General features: G+C 41.3%; 1 long non-coding RNA gene across 1 annotated transcript; it reads right to left on the minus strand.

Moving 5' to 3' along the window:
- Positions 1-336: 336 nt before the first annotated feature.
- LOC144767020 (uncharacterized) lies at positions 337-2,351 on the minus strand. The gene is made up of 7 exons (XR_013598027.1): positions 2,143-2,351; positions 1,988-2,061; positions 1,563-1,632; positions 1,249-1,360; positions 1,037-1,150; positions 870-952; positions 337-422 (listed from the first exon to the last, which is right to left on the minus strand). It is a non-coding gene; the product is annotated as an uncharacterized LOC144767020 (long non-coding RNA).
- Positions 2,352-8,167: the final 5,816 nt, after the last annotated feature.

Genomic DNA, 8,167 nt, shown 5'->3' on the forward strand with positions numbered 1-8,167 from the left:
CTTCAGTTATATTTGCTGGACACAGTGAAACATACGGCCAATTTTGCTAAGTTCATCTATCACGCCCGCCAAGCTCTTATGGACTGGTCAACTAGGCACCGCATGTGAACTATCTGGATGAGGGTCCCACGCAGTCTGGTCCCCACTGAAAGTTTGCCTTGGCACATCTAAAGGACTAACACTAATTGCATTTTATAAAACAAAAACACCAAATGGTGGTTTTAGGAATAAGACGTGTATATATATTATTTATGGTTTAACAAAAGCACAGGTGCACCACAGAATATCAACAGTGAATATGAAATAACTCCAAGTAATAACACCAAAGAAAGGCTCCTCAGTTTCAATTTCTTTATTCTGTTGTGAGGTAGAAAATACAGTTCAGCCGACGCGTTTCGTCCCAACTTGGGACTTCTTCAGAGCTGTTCAAATACAAACATATAGACATACATTTAAAAGAATGTCCTCCACAGTACTCAACATTGTAACAGACATACAGTTAAAAACAAGGATACACAATCCATTTACAATCCTACAAAATATGCTAATAAACATACTTCATTTGTTAGAGTTTCATCAACAGTACATTGAGGAGCTATGTACTGCAGAGGTCAAAGGTCAGTAGGTCTAACTTCTAAAACATTTTGTTGCTTCATTAGAAAATAATTTATTGTGAATATTACCTTTATGTGTCTCACAAACTATCTGCGGGCAAGATATATGCACTAAGAAGGGTAGCAGAGATAAGAAAAAGAAAGCAAGCAAAAACAGATGTGTAGTAGGCCCAATATACGACACGCTCAGGAAATGGCATTCAGTAACAGCACCCAAGAACGAAAAATCTCATGGACCAACTACGATATACCTACCAATTTAAATGTCGTGCATCATATTTCTATAGAGACTGTAATGAAAACACATAATGCCTCATCTTGGAGTCCTCCACATAAATCTATGAAGAAGGAAGAACGGAATTAGAGAGCAAACAGATAACAAAGAATTATTAAAATCCACAATCCCAAAGATCTATCCTTACTATGAGAGAGGAAGTCCAATGCTCTCAGGGCGCCAATAAATAAGTAAATAACTCTTAGAAGATGGAAAAATGGTCTAACTTCACGTGAGGTCTTGTAAACATATAGGTCCCAAGCTATAAAAAAAATAAAAAAAGAGGTATATGTATAAGAAGATAGATCAACGTTGAACATAGAATACAACAACAAAAGGGCACCCCAGGATCTTACTTACAATATATAGGCAGGAATGAGGTGGCAGACGCACAATGATCCAGTCGATTAGTCCAATGGTGATGTCACCGAAAAATGAAGGCTTGTGAAGTTACGACCCATTATGAAGAATTCTGATGTAGGAGCAAGAAGAAAAAACACATATATAAGATGAGTATCACATAAATCATGTGATCCTCATTATACTAGATTTAAAGACTACGGTGTGAGGCCCCCGTTAGAAATATGAAAACGGGGCTTCTAAGTAGGTATGCTATAAGGCACAGGAACCATATTAAAGAAAACTGTGCGCTATTTAAACAAATAAAATCTTACCTAGACAAGTAATACTTGAGTTGCATTAGACATGGAAAGCGAATGCCCCATCAGGCAACACCATCGGACTCTAATGGACAAAGAAAGATAAAGAAGGCCTGGTATGAGTTTAAGGGAATCAATAGGGAGAAAATCCCCCAGAGCGCATGAACAAGTATAGCTAAAGATACGAAACTCAAGTTGTACATATGCAAATATCCCCAGAGCACATGAAAGAATATAATTAAAGATGCGAATCTTGAGTTATGCTCAAAGAAGGTAACACTAACCCCCTTCTCCAAGTAACTAACCCAGTTCCCCCCACTCCAATACTCGTAGAAATAAACATACAAACCTGGACAAGTTTACATAGTGTGCTAAAAAAGTTTCTACAACAACCAAGGCTCCCAATCTAACGGCAGTCACTAGCAGATAGCATCGCTTACCAAAACTGAATAATCGCAACTAAAGATACAGTCTTCACGGACGCCAAAAATACTCAGCTCCGTACTGGACAAACCTAGTAAACAAACAAAGAGAGTCACAACAACAAACATGGCTCCCAGTGTAGGGGAAATCACTGCCAAATAACATTGCTTACCGTAACTGGATAATCACGGCCAAAGAACGGTCGTCACAGGCGCCAAAAGGTACTGGGGTCCGTCCAGCAGCTACACGAGGCATTGATGGTGCCGACTTTAAATAGCGCGCTTATGTTTAAAGGTGATTGAGCACACCTGTAAAGGACGTCCGAGGCTGGGATCACGTGTATTTGAAATGCAGCAGAGGCGGCCATGTTAACTAGTGGATTTGGGAATTATGACAAAAGACAAAAGTGTAAAATGAAGACTGTATACAAATGCATGAGTTAATAATGTACAGAAACCACAAAATAGAGAGCAAAAGTGATGTGATGAGATGAGTAGAACAGAGAATTAAGTATATATCCTAAATCCCGAAGGCCGTGGATAACCATGGCCTCATGTCAACAAGCATAGTCACATGACTAGATTCATAAACGGGCGCAGCCATCTTGGAATATCCGAGATGGTCTTTTAGTGTCCAATATATAAACCATAGATCAATCAAGCCGGACGTCCACAAAGTGAGGCAAGATGAAAAACAAAGTTAAGGTGGCCAAAGGCTGCAAGTCACGTGAATAAAAAGCACAGATGTGACCATTCCAAAAAGATCGTTTTGGGAAAATATGACATAAGCCACATACACGGAGTAGAGCCTTTATCGAAAGTCAATATTGCAAATTAAAAGTAAAACCTAATATAATGAGATAAATAGCGCAAGGAAATGGGTATAAATCCCAAAGCCTAAAGGTCATGAGTGACTGTTAACTTATGTCAACAAACTAGGGGCCAGATGTAGGTGTCCAAATACCGGTCGGAAACGGCCGAAAATACAGATTTTCGGCCGTTTCCGACCGGTATTTGGACATTGGTATGTAGGGGTTTGAAAAACCTACAGATTCGGTAATTCTACCGAATCGGTAAAATTACAGAATCGGTAAATTTACCGATTCTGTAAATTTTACAGATTCGGTAAAATTACCGATCGGTAAAAATACCGAATCTGTAATTTGCTATGTAGGTAGCACTGTTAACAGTGCTACAGGCCATTCAGGATTCGGTATTTACCATGTAATACTATTACATGGTAAATAACGAATTCCTGTGTACATGCAGATCTGTGCATGTACACCTGTGCCATTTGGCACACAGACATGCCCTAAGGGCATGTATGTGTGTCACATGGCACACAAGCCTGAAACAGGGGTGCAACAGGGTGTCAAAGTGACACCCTGTCCCCCTTGTAAAATCGGTAAATTTACCGATTCGGTAATTACCGATTCGGTAATTACCGATTCGGTATTTGCTATGGAATCCTATGGGCTTCAAGGCCCATAGGATTCCATAGCAAATACCGAATCGGTAATTACCGAATCGGTAATTACCGAATCTTACCGATTTGGTATTTTTACCGAATTTTTTACCTACATAGCAATTACCGAATAGTAAATACCGAATCGGTAAAATTCGGTATTTACCATTTGGTAATTTGCTATTACCTACATCTGGGCCCTAGTCACGTGACTAAATCCTTAAAAAAATGCGGCCATCTTGGAATATCCGATATAGTCTTATTATGTCCGATATATGAGCCATAAACTGATCAGGCCAAAAGCCCAATGCAATGAGACAAGGCGATAGGTAAAATGTAAATGGCCAAAAGTATTATGACATTTGAAACAGATAAAAAAATTGACTTGTCTGATAGACAAATATAGAGTTTTGATCATGTTATTACTATCTTTGCATAGATGTATGCGATACCATTCTCCAATGTCAAACGAAGTATGAAAATAAATATAATATAATTACAGGGAAATTTAATATAAATAAATATACGCCCTAAGTTAAGGGAGCCATATGTCACTCCGATACCGTAAACGACATGAGATTCATGTTTTCGCTTACTAGTTACAGCCAAACGGTAGGACAGAGAATGTCCACTACATCCGACATTTCAACCCAGGTTCGTAAGGATATTGGGGGAATCGCCTTGAGAAAAAAAGATATAAGAAAAATAGAAATACTAAAATTTGCCAAAGATCCTTGTTTGTGAGCAACCATAGGGACAGAAGTGGCAACAATTTGTGCTAAATATCATTATACAAACATAATGAGAAGTATATATAGATCATTTTGGAATCGAAGATGTATGCATTGCAGTGAACGGAATATAATCAGTAGTACTGGACCTAGCTGGTAAGCACGATCAGGTCTAAAGAAAACAAATATCAGATTTAATTATAACGAAAAACAAAGATTTTTTTACACAATAAATCCAAGTGCTCCTAATACCAAATCAAGCAGTCTTAGTACAGAAACCAAATTTGGTCAGAATGTCATCATAGGCCCAACTGATGGAGGAGAGAAAGTCTACAGAAAACAGTTGTCTAGTTCAGTTATAACATTTGTTCTATATTCCACAAAATCAATCAGGGTTCTTCTAACACAGAATTAAACAGTCTCAGTGCAAAAGCCTCTTTTGGACAAAATGGTCATAAGCAGCAGGTATCGGAACATGTGATGGTCATGACAAGAAATAATGCATCGCATCATCATTGTTATGACCTAGCTCTACACTCCTTAATTTACATATCCATCCAGCCTCCTTTTTTCTCAGTGTGAGTTCCCGGTTACCACCCCTTGGATGGACAGGCACATGATCTATTCCCATAAACCAAAGATCCTCATTTGCTGTGTGTTTTTCTTGCATATGAAACGTGAGGGGGTACTTGAGATCCCCAGTCCGTCGTGCTCTTACTGTAGTTAGGCAGTGCTGCTTCCGGAATAAATGGAAGTGATGTATCGCAACAACAGCCAATAATAGGCCAGCTAACAAGAGCAATGCCACAGTTAACCAATGGCAAGCGGCAGGAGAAAGTACCCTCGATAATGTATTTCATCTCTCACACACCTAAATATATTCGAGGGGGAATGTATTTCCCCCTTTGATTTGTATTGAATCAGAAGTAATTTCAGGCGTGAAACAGCCAAAATAAAGCAGTTTTTCGCTTCAAAAAAGGAAGCCTCCCTGCTGTTGGGTCTAATGGCATGTATTGGAGCAGTCATGTATGCATCTCTTATCTTATTTTCTGTCTCCGTTGCCTCCTTTCCTCTACCTCTTCTGTTACTTATCAGTATTCTCCCTGTCTATTACTCGCGACGTATATCCCTTCTCTCTCTAGCTTACTATATTCTCTCTCTCCTTTCTCTGCTTCTTTTTTCTAGTGAACGTGTCCTTCCCTTTTCCTTTCTTCCGTCTCCTCCTCCTCCTCATATCACTTGTGCCCCCTTTCTTATGTATCCTTCCATTTTCTCACTTTCCTGTCTCCCCAATTTCTGGCCTCTCTTTATGGCCACTTCAACTCTTTGAATTTGGCTCCGTCGTTTTGATGAATTGATTCAAGTTCCTAGGTTTGTCTTGTGACGGAACAAGTGTGCCCCTACATGGAGAATAAAAGCAGTGGCTGCTAAAATTAAGACATGATGTGAACACAGAGGTTTCATTCCTTTACAGTCGCACGGGTCGTCAGCCCTGTCAGCCCTGTTACATATTTATTCATGTTCCAAATTAAGCAATGCTAGTAAGTTTCATGGCTAATAAACTGTTAATGCACAGTAAGTAGGGGGTAGAGAGGTGCAGATGCTGTTAAGGAAATGATGCGCCGCAAGAGGGGATGGGCAGGATTAAGAAAAGAGCTCTTCAGAATGCGCGCCCTTCTCTGGACTCTGGTCCCCTCGGCTGCATCATTTCTGAATCTTAGGTAGTTCGGTTCAATGCAAACTTCCATCGGAAGGGGATTCCATAGAGGGGGGCAAAGTCAGAAAAGCTTCTGCCTTTCACTCTTTTAGTATGCAGGAAAACATCCTCCTAGGAAGAGCCACACTCTGAGATCTCAAGGCGCATGCCGACCGGGTCATATCTTTTAATTAAAGACAACACAAAAGCAAGGCCCTGCTTGTAAATCGCTCAATATTTGCCACACAAGCAATCTCATAATGGATAATTTTTGTGACAGGGAGTCAGTGAATGTTTTAAAACGCAGGGGTGGATGACTTACTTGAAGTTTATGAAGGGGAGAGGAGGGACACCTACCCAGGACATCGATGATGCTGCCGCAGCCACGGGACAAATGTCTACTATGTGCTAAATCACTTACTCTCTCTCTTCTTGTGCAGACTAGGAACGGTTACTGTCCGATTTGTCCAGCAACTACCAAATGACCAATCACTTCATAGTTTAACAATAAGCCATTCCACTGATTGGCCATTGATACATTGGGCCAGCCCTCCCACCCCCGCAGTGCCAAGTAAGGCCTGCTTGCGGCTGCTGCTGCCTCCTGCTGTGCGAGACTAGACTAGCAAACCCTGAACCGTGCTCTACATGCAGCAGCCAATACAGAAGCTGGTCTCCTATAGAGAGGAAAGCCAGGATTGGGGTGAGCAGGAAAACTTGCTGCTCATTTAGTGACTATTGGGGTCTGCTATTTTGGGCAACACCTAGACACTGATGGGCATGCCGCAAAAAAGCTTTCTGCGCATGTTGGGTTCCTGGCTGGGGAAGGCAGCTGGCCAAACCCAACATGCACACTGCTGTCGTGCTGCACTGCTACTCATTATTTGCTGACAGTCGAGTGCGCGCCGCTCGGCAGTGACGTGAGTGACGCCACCTGCCCTGGTTTAATAATTATTAGTGGGGCAACGCTCCACCGCTCTAACGGAGAATCCACCGCTGACTGTTACGTGCCTTACCTCCTGGGCTTCATGCTGTCATTTGGTTCTTGTAAAAAATGCGAAGAAACGAGACCCAGATGAGGTTCTTAAAACTATATCACCCATGGTTCCCGCATTGTACTTCCTGTTTCTTCCCGATTGCTATTGGCGGCAGGACTGGACGGAACCATAAGCGGGATGTCCGCGGTCCCCTCGCTGTAGATTATTTTCGAGCAGCGTGAGGAGGCGGAGCTGCGGAGTGAGGCTTCGGTGCGGTTAGGTTTCTTGCACCGTTCTGTGTGTTCTCTGGTAACAGTGTACTCTTACACACTTGATATGGGATTACAAGTGCTAGAGTCCCTTCTGTGATGTTGTTTACTTTTTGATATGGGATCAGTATAAGCTGCCGTTGAACATTTGATTTAGTGTTAAGAATGCTTTGGCATTCAAAGTTCGACATCAGCTGATCTCGGGGTGGAGTCTTTACTCTGCAATTTTTGCGGTGTTATTCGGCAGCAGATAGTAGTGTCTTAGCTGAGACTCAATCCTTGTGAAAGAGTGTGTAATAATTAGGCTTCAATGGGCTGGGAATACCATTCTGATAATGATACATTTGGTTAACAATACATTGGGGTGAGGAGAACCCCTCCATCCTCTGTTATTTTTTGTTACTTTTCCTTGATACTTTCCTGAGTCCTGTTTCTTAATTGAGGTTAATCTACATGAGGACAATTTATTTATTTATTTAAAAGGTTTTATATAGCGCTGCTGGACCCGAGAGTATCAGAGCGCTTTACATAGTTAAAAGAAGATGACATAGTAGCATTAACAGGAATATATTAAATACAGACTACAGTTTTTTTAGTTTATAGGATGATTAAAAGAAACAATAGAAGAATGAGAGAAAGAAGAAAAGGAGTTGGGTAAGTGAAGGGCTCATGGAAGGGGTATAGAGGAGGGATTTGGAGGGTAGAGCATAGTGAAGGAGGGGGAAAAGGGGTAGGGTAAGAGCGCTTGGAGATAGAAGGGTACTTAGCAGGATTCAGGATCGATAAAAATTAGGGTCCCCAGTGTTTATTGAGGAGAAGTAATTTGAGTCTCTTTGTGAAGAGAGGGTAGGAGGGGTTGCAGCGAAGGTCTTTGGGAAGAGAGTTCCAGATCGTAGGGGCATTGCCGGAGAATGCACGAGATTGGGTCTTTTTACATTTGAGTTTAGGAGGGATAAGGACAAGGGAGTTAGTACTTCTCAAGGATCTGGTGCAGTCTGCTTTATGTAGTTTACTTGAAAGGTAGGAGGGGTGTCTTGGTGAAGTGCTTTGTGTGTAATGCAGG

This window comes from Lissotriton helveticus, chromosome 7, assembly GCF_964261635.1.
Source record: "Lissotriton helveticus chromosome 7, aLisHel1.1, whole genome shotgun sequence".
NCBI classification, from domain to species: Eukaryota; Metazoa; Chordata; class Amphibia; order Caudata; family Salamandridae; genus Lissotriton; species Lissotriton helveticus.